Source organism: Lissotriton helveticus, chromosome 6 (genome assembly GCF_964261635.1).
Source record: "Lissotriton helveticus chromosome 6, aLisHel1.1, whole genome shotgun sequence".
Lineage (NCBI taxonomy): Eukaryota > Metazoa > Chordata > Amphibia > Caudata > Salamandridae > Lissotriton > Lissotriton helveticus.
This window is the reverse complement of record NC_136067.1, coordinates 1,765,418,762-1,765,431,305: the sequence shown is the minus strand read 5'-3', so window position 1 is coordinate 1,765,431,305 and position 12,544 is coordinate 1,765,418,762.

The window sequence follows — 12,544 nt, the reverse complement described above, 5'->3', positions numbered from 1 at the left end:
ACGCCTGGAATAGCAGAAACCGGTCCCCGGAAGCTTGTCTCCTTTCTGGTGAAGAATTGGCTTGGTAGTTTGGTCTGCCCTGTTCCCATGATGCACTGGGCCAGGGACAGACTAATTTGCATATAGCCAGGTTCTGAGCTGGGATGGGGCAGTGAGCTAAATAACGGTGATGGATTAAGCCCTGATCTTTGGACTGGGTAAGAGTGGTCTGCTTAATTCAGACACTCGGTTCATCACCACTCCCTTTTCTGAATCATTTTGTCCACCATAAGCGTGGAAGGGTATACTCAGACATGAGTCCCTTGCTCACTGCTCCATCAGGATTCAAGCAAGCCGGGCCGACGACGCCTGGAATGGCAGAAACCGGTCCCCGGAAGCTTGTCTCCTTTCTGGTGAAGAATTGGCTTGGTAGCTTGGTCTGCCCTGTTCCCATGATGCACTGGGCCAGGGACAGACTAATTTGCATATAGCCAGGTCCTGAGCTGGGATGGGGCAGTGAGCTAAATAACGGTGATGGATTAAGCCCTGATCTTTGGACTGGGTAAGAGTGGTCTGCTTAATTCAGACACTCTGTTCATCACCACCCCCTTTTCTGAATCATTTTGTCCACCATAAGTGTGGAACGGTATACTCAGACATGAGTCCCTTGCTCACTGCTCCATCAGGATTCAAGCAAGCCGGGCCGACGACGCCTGGAATGGCAGAAACCGGTCCCCGGAAGCTTGTCTCCTTTCTGGTGAAGAATTGGCTTGGTAGTTTGGTCTGCCCTGTTCCCATGATGCACTGGGCCAGGGACAGACTAATTTGCATATAGCCAGGTTCTGAGCTGGGATGGGGCAGTGAGCTATAACGGTGATGGATTAAGCCCTGATCTTTGGACTGGGTAAGAGTGGTCTGCTTAATTCAGACACTCTGTTCATCACCACCCCCTTTTCTGAATCATTTTGTCCACCATAAGCGTGGAAGGGTATACACAGACATGAGTCCCTTGCTCACTGCTCCATCAGGATTCAAGCAAGCCGGGCCGACGACGCCTGGAATGGCAGAAACCGGTCCCCGGAAGCTTGTCTCCTTTCTGGTGAAGAATTGGCTTGGTAGTTTGGTCTGCCCTGTTCCCATGATGCACTGGGCCAGGGACAGACTAATTTGCATATAGCCAGGTTCTGAACTGGGATGGGGCAGTGAGCTAAATAACGGTGATGGATTAAGCCCTGATCTTTGGACTGGGTAAGAGTGGTCTGCTTAATTCAGACACTCTGTTCATCACCACCCCCTTTTCTGAATCATTTTGTCCACCATAAGCGTGGAAGGGTATACTCAGACATGAGTCCCTTGCTCACTGCTCCATCAGGATTCAAACAAGCCGGGCCGACGACGCCTGGAATGGCAGAAACCGGTCCCCGGAAGCTTGTCTCCTTTCTGGTGAAGAATTGGCTTGGTAGTTTGGTCTGCCCTGTTCCCATGATGCACTGGGCCAGGGACAGACTAATTTGCATATAGCCAGGTTCTGAGCTGGGATGGGGCAGTGAGCTAAATAACGGTGATGGATTAAGCCCTGATCTTTGGACTGGGTAAGAGTGGTCTGCTTAATTCAGACACTCTGTTCATCACCACCCCCTTTTCTGAATAATTTTGTCCACCATAAGCGTGGAAGGGTATACTCAGACATGAGTCCCTTGCTCACTGCTCCATCAGGATTCAAGCAAGCCGGGCCGACAACGCCTGGAATGGCAGAAAACGGTCCCCGGAAGCTTGTCTCCTTTCTGGTGAAGAATTGGCTTGGTAGTTTGGTCTGCCCTGTTCCCATGATGCACTGGGCCAGGGACAGACTAATTTGCATATAGCCAGGTTCTGAGCTGGGATGGGGCAGTGAGCTAAATAACGGTGATGGATTAAGCCCTGATCTTTGGACTGGATAAGAGGGGTCTGCTTAATTCAGACACTCTGTTCATCACCACCCCCTTTTCTGAATCATTTTGTCCACCATAAGCGTGGAAGGGTATACTCAGACATGAGTCCCTTGCTCACTGCTCCATCAGGATTCAAGCAAGCCGGGCCGACGACGCCTGGATTGGCAGAAACCGGTCCCCTGAAGCTTGTCTCCTTTCTGGTGAAGAATTGGCTTGGTAGTTTGGTCTGCCCTGTTCCCATGATGCACTGGGCCAGGGACAGACTAATTTGCATATAGCCAGGTTCTGAGCTGGGATGGGGCAGTGAGCTAAATAACGGTGATGGATTAAGCCCTGATCTTTGGACTGGGTAAGAGTGGTCTGCTTAATTCAGACACTCTGTTCATCACCACCCCCTTTTCTGAATCATTTTGTCCACCATAAGCGTGGAAGGGTATACTCAGACATGAGACCCTTGCTCACTGCTCCATCAGGATTCAAGCAAGCCGGGCCGACGACGCCTGGAATGGCAGAAACCGGTCCCCGGAAGCTTGTCTCCTTTCTGGTGAAGAATTGGCTTGATAGTTTGGTCTGCCCTGTTCCCATGATGCACTGGGCCAGGGACAGACTAATTTGCATATAGCCAGGTTCTGAGCTGGGATGGGGCAGTGAGCTAAATAACGGTGATGGATTAAGCCCTGATCTTTGGACTGGGTAAGAGTGGTCTGCTTAATTCAGACACTCTGTTCATCACCACCCCCTTTTCTGAATCATTTTGTCCACCATAAGCGTGGAAGGGTATACTCAGACATGAGTCCCTTGCTCACTGCTCCATCAGGATTCAAGCAAGCCGGGCCGACGACGCCAGGAATGGCAGAATCCGGTCCCCGGAAGCTTGTATCCTTTCTGGTGAAGAATTGGCTTGGTAGTTTGGTCTGCCCTGTTCCCATGATGCACTGGGCCAGGGACAGACTAATTTGCATATAGCCAGGTTCTGAGCTGGGATGGGGCAGTGAGCTAAATAACGGTGATGGATTAAGCCATGATCTTTGGACTGGGTAAGAGTGGTCTGCTTAATTCAGACACTCTGTTCATCACCACCCCCTTTTCTGAATTATTTTGTCCACCATAAGCGTGGAAGGGTATACTCAGACATGAGTCCCTTGCTCACTGCTCCTTCAGGATTCAAGCAAGCCGGGCGGACGACGCCTGGAATGGCAGAAACCGGTCCCCGGAAGCTTGTCTCCTTTCTGGTGAAGAATTGGCTTGGTAGTTTGGTCTGCCCTGTCCATGATGCACTGGGCCAGGGACAGACTAATTTGCATATAGTCAGGTTCTGAGCTGGGATGGGGCAGTGAGCTAAATAACGGTGATGGATTAAGCCCTGATCTTTGGACTGGGTAAGAGTGGTCTGCTTAATTCAGACACTCTATTCATCACCACCCCCTTTTCTGAATCATTTTGTCCACCATAAGCGTGGAAGGGTATACTCAGACATGAGTCCCTTGCTCACTGCTCCATCAGTATTCAAGCAAGCCGGGCCGACGACGCCTGGAATGGCAGAAACCGGTCCCCGGAAGCTTGTCTCCTTTCTGGTGAAGAATTGGCTTGGTAGTTTGGTCTGCCCTGTTCCCATGATGCACTGGGCCAGGGACAGACTAATTTGCATATAGCCAGCCTCTGAGCTGGGATGGGGCAGTGAGCTAAATAACGGTGATGGATTAAGCCCTGATCTTTGGACTGGGTAAGAGTGGTCTGCTTAATTCAGACACTCTGTTCATCACCACCCCCTTTTCTGAATCATTTTGTCCACCATAAGCGTGGAAGGGTATACTCAGACATGAGTCCCTTGCTCACTGCTCCATCAGGATTCAAGCAAGCCGGGCCGACGACGCTTGGAATAGCAGAAACCGGTCCCCGGAAGCTTGTCTCCTTTCTGGTGAAGAATTGGCTTGGTAGTTTGGTCTGCCCTGTTCCCATGATGCACTGGGCCAGGGACAGACTAATTTGCATATAGCCAGGTTCTGAGCTGGGATGGGGCAGTGAGCTAAATAACGGTGATGGATTAAGCCCTGATCTTTGGACTGGGTAAGAGTGGTCTGCTTAATTCAGACACTCAGTTCATCACCACCCCCTTTTCTGAATCATTTTGTCCACCATAAGCGTGGAAGGGTATACTCAGACATGAGTCCCTTGCTCACTGCTCCATCAGGATTCAAGCAAGCCGGGCCGACGACGCCTGGAATGGCAGAAACCGGTCCCCGGAAGCTTGTCTCCTTTCTGGTGAAGAATTGGCTTGGTAGCTTGGTCTGCCCTGTTCCCATGATGCACTGGGCCAGGGACAGACTAATTTGCATATAGCCAGGTCCTGAGCTGGGATGGGGCAGTGAGCTAAATAACGGTGATGGATTAAGCCCTGATCTTTGGACTGGGTAAGAGTGGTCTGCTTAATTCAGACACTCTGTTCATCACCACCCCCTTTTCTGAATCATTTTGTCCACCATAAGCGTGGAACGGTATACTCAGACATGAGTCCCTTGCTCACTGCTCCATCAGGATTCAAGCAAGCCGGGCCGACGACGCCTGGAATGGCAGAAACCGGTCCCCGGAAGCTTGTCTCCTTTCTGGTGAAGAATTGGCTTGGTAGTTTGGTCTGCCCTGTTCCCATGATGCACTGGGCCAGGGACAGACTAATTTGCATATAGCCAGGTTCTGAGCTGGGATGGGGCAGTGAGCTATAACGGTGATGGATTAAGCCCTGATCTTTGGACTGGGTAAGAGTGGTCTGCTTATTTCAGACACTCTGTTCATCACCACCCCCTTTTCTGAATCATTTTGTCCACCATAAGCGTGGAAGGGTATACACAGACATGAGTCCCTTGCTCACTGCTCCATCAGGATTCAAGCAAGCCGGGCCGACGACGCCTGGAATGGCAGAAACCGGTCCCCGGAAGCTTGTCTCCTTTCTGGTGAAGAATTGGCTTGGTAGTTTGGTCTGCCCTGTTCCCATGATGCACTGGGCCAGGGACAGACTAATTTGCATATAGCCAGGTTCTGAACTGGGATGGGGCAGTGAGCTAAATAACGGTGATGGATTAAGCCCTGATCTTTGGACTGGGTAAGAGTGGTCTGCTTAATTCAGACACTCTGTTCATCACCACCCCCTTTTCTGAATCATTTTGTCCACCATAAGCGTGGAAGGGTATACTCAGACATGAGTCCCTTGCTCACTGCTCCATCAGGATTCAAACAAGCCGGGCCGACGACGCCTGGAATGGCAGAAACCGGTCCCCGGAAGCTTGTCTCCTTTCTGGTGAAGAATTGGCTTGGTAGTTTGGTCTGCCCTGTTCCCATGATGCACTGGGCCAGGGACAGACTAATTTGCATATAGCCAGGTTCTGAGCTGGGATGGGGCAGTGAGCTAAATAACGGTGATGGATTAAGCCCTGATCTTTGGACTGGGTAAGAGTGGTCTGCTTAATTCAGACACTCTGTTCATCACCACCCCCTTTTCTGAATCATTTTGTCCACCATAAGCGTGGAAGGGTATACTCAGACATGAGTCCCTTGCTCACTGCTCCATCAGGATTCAAGCAAGCCGGGCCGACAACGCCTGGAATGGCAGAAACCAGTCCCCGGAAGCTTGTCTCCTTTCTGGTGAAGAATTGGCTTGGTAGTTTGGTCTGCCCTGTTCCCATGATGCACTGGGCCAGGGACAGACTAATTTGCATATAGCCAGGTTCTGAGCTGGGATGGGGCAGTGAGCTAAATAACGGTGATGGATTAAGCCCTGATCTTTGGACTGGATAAGAGGGGTCTGCTTAATTCAGACACTCTGTTCATCACCACCCCCTTTTCTGAATCATTTTGTCCACCATAAGCGTGGAAGGGTATACTCAGACATGAGTCCCTTGCTCACTGCTCCATCAGGATTCAAGCAAGCCGGGCCGACGACGCCTGGATTGGCAGAAACCGGTCCCCTGAAGCTTGTCTCCTTTCTGGTAAAGAATTGGCTTGGTAGTTTGGTCTGCCCTGTTCCCATGATGCACTGGGCCAGGGACAGACTAATTTGCATATAGCCAGGTTCTGAGCTGGGATGGGGCAGTGAGCTAAATAACGGTGATGGATTAAGCCCTGATCTTTGGACTGGGTAAGAGTGGTCTGCTTAATTCAGACACTCTGTTCATCACCACCCCCTTTTCTGAATCATTTTGTCCACCATAAGCGTGGAAGGGTATACTCAGACATGAGTCCCTTGCTCACTGCTCCATCAGGATTCAAGCAAGCCGGGCCGACGACGCCTGGAATGGCAGAAACCGGTCCCCAGAAGCTTGTCTCCTTTCTGGTGAAGAATTGGCTTGGTAGTTTGGTCTGCCCTGTTCCCATGATGCACTGGGCCAGGGACAGACTAATTTGCATATAGTCAGGTTCTGAGCTGGGATGGGGCAGTGAACTTAATAACGGTGATGGATTAAGCCCTGATCTTTGGACTGGGTAAGAGTGGTCTACTTAATTCAGACACTCTGTTCATCACCACCCCCTTTTCTGAATCATTTTGTCCACCATAAGCGTGGAAGGGTATACTCAGACATGAGTCCCTTGCTCACTGCTCCATCAGGATTCAAGCAAGCCGGGCCGACGACGCCTGGAATGGCAGAAACCGGTCCCCGGAAGCTTGTCTCCTTTCTGGTGAAGAATTGGCTTGGTAGTTTGGTCTGCCCTGTTCCCATGATGCACTGGGCCAGGGACAGACTAATTTGCATATAGCCAGGTTCTGAGCTGGGATGGGGCAGTGAGCTAAATAACGGTGATGGATTAAGCCCTGATCTTTGGACTGGGTAAGAGTGGTCTGCTTAATTCAGACACTCTGTTCATCACCACCCCCTTTTCTGAATCATTTTGTCCACCATAAGCGTGGAAGGGTATACTCAGACATGAGTCCCTTGCTCACTGCTCCATCAGGATTCAAGCAAGCCGGGCCGACGACGCCTGGAATAGCAGAAACCGGTCCCCAGAAGCTTGTCTCCTTTCTGGTGAAGAATTGGCTTGGTAGCTTGGTCTGCCCTGTTCCCATGATGCACTGGGCCAGGGACAGACTAATTTGCATATAGCCAGGTCCTGAGCTGCGATGGGGCAGTGAGCTAAATAACGGTGATGGATTAAGCCCTGATCTTTGGACTGGGTAAGAGTGGTCTGCTTAATTCAGACACTCTGTTCATCACCACCCCCTTTTCTGAATCATTTTGTCCACCATAAGTGTGGAACGGTATACTCAGACATGAGTCCCTTGCTCACTGCTCCATCAGGATTCAAGCAAGCCGGGCCGACGACGCCTGGAATGGCAGAAACCGGTCCCCGGAAGCTTGTCTCCTTTCTGGTGAAGAATTGGCTTGGTAGTTTGGTCTGCCCTGTTCCCATGATGCACTGGGCCAGGGACAGACTAATTTGCATATAGCCAGGTTCTGAGCTGGGATGGGGCAGTGAGCTATAACGGTGATGGATTAAGCCCTGATCTTTGGACTGGGTAAGAGTGGTCTGCTTAATTCAGACACTCTGTTCATCACCACCCCCTTTTCTGAATCATTTTGTCCACCATAAGCGTGGAAGGGTATACACAGACATGAGTCCCTTGCTCACTGCTCCATCAGGATTCAAGCAAGCCGGGCCGACGACGCCTGGAATGGCAGAAACCGGTCCCCGGAAGCTTGTCTCCTTTCTGGTGAAGAATTGGCTTGGTAGTTTGGTCTGCCCTGTTCCCATGATGCACTGGGCCAGGGACAGACTAATTTGCATATAGCCAGGTTCTGAACTGGGATGGGGCAGTGAGCTAAATAACGGTGATGGATTAAGCCCTGATCTTTGGACTGGGTAAGAGTGGTCTGCTTAATTCAGACACTCTGTTCATCACCACCCCCTTTTCTGAATCATTTTGTCCACCATAAGCGTGGAAGGGTATACTCAGACATGAGTCCCTTGCTCACTGCTCCATCAGGATTCAAACAAGCCGGGCCGACGACGCCTGGAATGGCAGAAACCGGTCCCCGGAAGCTTGTCTCCTTTCTGGTGAAGAATTGGCTTGGTAGTTTGGTCTGCCCTGTTCCCATGATGCACTGGGCCAGGGACAGACTAATTTGCATATAGCCAGGTTCTGAGCTGGGATGGGGCAGTGAGCTAAATAACGGTGATGGATTAAGCCCTGATCTTTGGACTGGGTAAGAGTGGTCTGCTTAATTCAGACACTCTGTTCATCACCACCCCCTTTTCTGAATAATTTTGTCCACCATAAGCGTGGAAGGGTATACTCAGACATGAGTCCCTTGCTCACTGCTCCATCAGGATTCAAGCAAGCCGGGCCGACAACGCCTGGAATGGCAGAAACCGGTCCCCGGAAGCTTGTCTCCTTTCTGGTGAAGAATTGGCTTGGTAGTTTGGTCTGCCCTGTTCCCATGATGCACTGGGCCAGGGACAGACTAATTTGCATATAGCCAGGTTCTGAGCTGGTCTGGGGCAGTGAGCTAAATAACGGTGATGGATTAAGCCCTGATCTTTGGACTGGATAAGAGGGGTCTGCTTAATTCAGACACTCTGTTCATCACCACCCCCTTTTCTGAATCATTTTGTCCACCATAAGCGTGGAAGGGTATACTCAGACATGAGTCCCTTGCTCACTGCTCCATCAGGATTCAAGCAAGCCGGGCCGACGACGCCTGGATTGGCAGAAACCGGTCCCCTGAAGCTTGTCTCCTTTCTGGTGAAGAATTGGCTTGGTAGTTTGGTCTGCCCTGTTCCCATGATGCACTGGGCCAGGGACAGACTAATTTGCATATAGCCAGGTTCTGAGCTGGGATGTGGCAGTGAGCTAAATAACGGTGATGGATTAAGCCCTGATCTTTGGACTGGGTAAGAGTGGTCTGCTTAATTCAGACACTCTGTTCATCACCACCCCCTTTTCTGAATCATTTTGTCCACCATAAGCGTGGAAGGGTATACTCAGACATGAGTCCCTTGCTCACTGCTCCATCAGGATTCAAGCAAGCCGGGCCGACGACGCCCGGAATGGCAGAAACCGGTCCCCAGAAGCTTGTCTCCTTTCTGGTGAAGAATTGGCTTGGTAGTTTGGTCTGCCCTGTTCCCATGATGCACTGGGCCAGGGACAGACTAATTTGCATATAGTCAGGTTCTGAGCTGGGATGGGGCAGTGAGCTTAATAACGGTGATGGATTAAGCCCTGATCTTTGGACTGGGTAAGAGTGGTCTGCTTAATTCAGACACTCTGTTCATCACCACCCCCTTTTCTGAATCATTTTGTCCACCATAAGCGTGGAAGGGTATACTCAGACATGAGTCCCTTGCTCACTGCTCCATCAGGATTCAAGCAAGCCGGGCCGACGACGCCTGGAATGGCAGAAACCGGTCCCCGGAAGCTTGTCTCCTTTCTGGTGAAGAATTGGCTTGGTAGTTTGGTCTGCCCTGTTCCCATGATGCACTGGGCCTGGGACAGACTCATTTGCATATAGCCAGGCTCTGAGCTGGGATGGGGCAGTGAGCTAAATAACGGTGATGAATTAAGCCCTGATCTTTGGACTGGGTAAGAGTGGTCTGCTTAATTCAGACACTCTGTTCATCACCACCCCCTTTTCTGAATCATTTTGTCCACCATAAGCGTGGAAGGGTATACTCAGACATGAGTCCCTTGCTCACTGCTCCATCAGGATTCAAGCAAGCCGGGCCGACGACGCCTGGAATGGCAGAAACCGGTCCCCGGAAGCTTGTCTCCTTTCTGGTGAAGAATTGGCTTGGAAATTTGGTCTGCCCTGTTCCCATGATGCACTGGGCCAGGGACAGACTAATTTGCATATAGCCAGGTTCTGAGCTGGGATGGGGCAGTGAGCTAAATAACGGGGATGGATTAAGCCCTGATCTTTGGACTGGGTAAGAGTGGTCTGCTTAATTCAGACACTCTGTTCATCACCACCCCCTTTTCTGAATCATTTTGTCCACCATAAGCGTAGAAGGGTATACTCAGACATGAGTCCCTTGCTCACTGCTCCATCAGGATTCAAGCAAGCCGGGCCGACGACGCCTGGAATGGCAGAAACCGGTCCCCGGAAGCTTGTCTCCTTTCTGGTGAAGAATTGGCTTGGTAGTTTGGTCTGCCCTGTTCCCATGATGCACTGGGCCAGGGACAGACTAATTTGCATATAGCCAGGTTCTGAGCTGGGATGGGGCAGTGAGCTAAATAACGGTGATGGATTAAGCCCTGATCTTTGGACTGGGTAAGAGTGGTCTGCTTAATTCAGACACTCTGTTCATCACCACCCCCTTTTCTGAATCATTTTGTCCACCATAAGCGTGGAAGGGTATACTCAGACATGAGTCCCTTGCTCACTGCTCCATCAGGATTCAAGCAAGCCGGGCCGACGACGCCTGGAATGGCAGAAACCGGTCCCCGGAAGCTTGTCTCCTTTCTGGGGAAGAATTGGCTTGGTAGTTTGGTCTGCCCTGTCCATGATGCACTGGGCCAGGGACAGACTAATTTGCATATAGTCAGGTTCTGAGCTGGGATGGGGCAGTGAGCTAAATAACGGTGCTGGATTAAGCCCTGATCTTTGAAGTGGGTAAGAGTGGTCTGCTTAATTCAGACACTCTGTTCATCACCACCCCCTTTTCTGAATCATTTTGTCCACCATAAGCGTGGAAGGGTATACTCAGACATGAGTCCCTTGCTCACTGCTCCATCAGGATTCAAGCAAGCCGGGCCGACGACGCCTGGAAAGGCAGAAACCGGTCCCCGGAAGCTTGTCTCCTTTCTGGTGAAGAATTAGCTTGGTAGTTTGGTCTGCCCTGTTCCCATGATGCACTGGGCCAGGGACAGACTAATTTGCATATAGCCAGGTTCTGAGCTGGGATGGGGCAGTGAGCTAAATAACGGTGATGGATTAAGCCCTGATCTTTGGACTGGGTAAGAGTGGTCTGCTTAATTCAGACACTCTGTTCATCACCACCCCCTTTTCTGAATCATTTTGTCCACCATAAGCGTGGAAGGGTATACTCAGACATGAGTACCTTGCTCACTGCTCCATCAGGATTCAAGCAAGCCGGGCCGACGACGCCTGGAATGGCAGAAACCGGTCCCCGGAAGCTTGTCTCCTTTCTGGTGAAGAATTGGCTTGGTAGTTTGATCTGCCCTGTTCCCATGATGCACTGGGCCAGGGACAGATTAATTTGCATATAGCCAGGTTCTGAGCTGGGATGGGGCAGTGAGCTAAATAAAGGTGATGGATTAAGCCCTGATCTTTGGACTGCGTAAGAGTGGTCTGCTTAATTCAGACACTCTGTTCATCACCACCCCCTTTTCTGAATCATTTTGTCCACCATAAGCGTGGAAGGGTATACTCAGACATGAGTCCCTTGCTCACTGCTCCATCAGGATTCAAGCATGCCGGGCCGACGATGCCTGGAATGGCAGAAACCGGTCCCCGGAAGCTTGTCTCCTTTCTGGTGAAGAATTGGCTTGGTAGTTTGGTCTGCCCTGTTCCCATGATGCACTGGGCCAGGGACAGACTAATTTGCATATAGCCAGGTTCTGAGCTGGGATGGGGCAGTGAGCTAAATTACGGTGATGGATTAAGCCCTGATCTTTGGACTGGGTAATAGTGGTCTGCTTAATTCAGACACTCTGTTCATCACCACCCCCTTTTCTGAATCATTTTGTCCACCATAAGCGTGGAAGGGTATACTCAGACATGAGTCCCTTGCTCACTGCTCCATCAGGATTCAAGCAAGCCGGGCCGACGACGCCTGGAATGGCAGAAACCGGTCCCCGGAAGCTTGTCTCCTTTCTGGTGAAGAATTGGCTTGGTAGCTTGGTCTGCCCTGTTCCCATGATGCACTGGGCCAGGGACAGACTAATTTGCATATAGCCAGGTCCTGATCTGGGATGGGGCAGTGAGCTAAATAACGGTGATGGATTAAGCCCTGATCTTTGGACTGGGTAAGAGTGGTCTGCTTAATTCAGACACTCTGTTCATCACCACCCCCTTTTCTGAATCATTTTGTCCACCATAAGCGTGGAAGGGTATACTCAGACATGAGTCCCTTGCTCACTGCTCCATCAGGATTCAAGCAAGCCGGGCCGACGACGCCTGAAATGGCAGAAACCGGTCCCCGGAAGCTTGTCTCCTTTCTGGTGAAGAATTGGCTTGGTAGTTTATTCTGCCCTGTTCCCATGATGCACTGGGCCAGGGACAGACTAATTTGCATATAGCCAGGTTCTGAGCTGGGATGGGGCAGTGAGCTAAATAATGGTGATGGATTAAGCCCTGATCTTTGGACTGGGTAAGAGTGGTCTGCTTAATTCAGACACTCTGTTCATCACCACCCCCTTTTCTGAATCATTTTGTCCACCATAAGCGTGGAAGGGTATACTCAGACATGAGTCCCTTGCTCACTGCTCCATCAGGATTCAAGCAAGCCGGGCCGACGACGCCTGGAATGGCAGAAACCGGTCCCCGGAAGCTTGTCTCCTTTCTGGTGAAGAATTGGCTTGGTAGTTTGGTCTGCCCTGTTCCCATGATGCACTGGGCCAGGGACAGACTAATTTGCATATAGCCAGGTTCTGAGCTGGGATGGGGCAGTGAGCTAAATAACGGTGA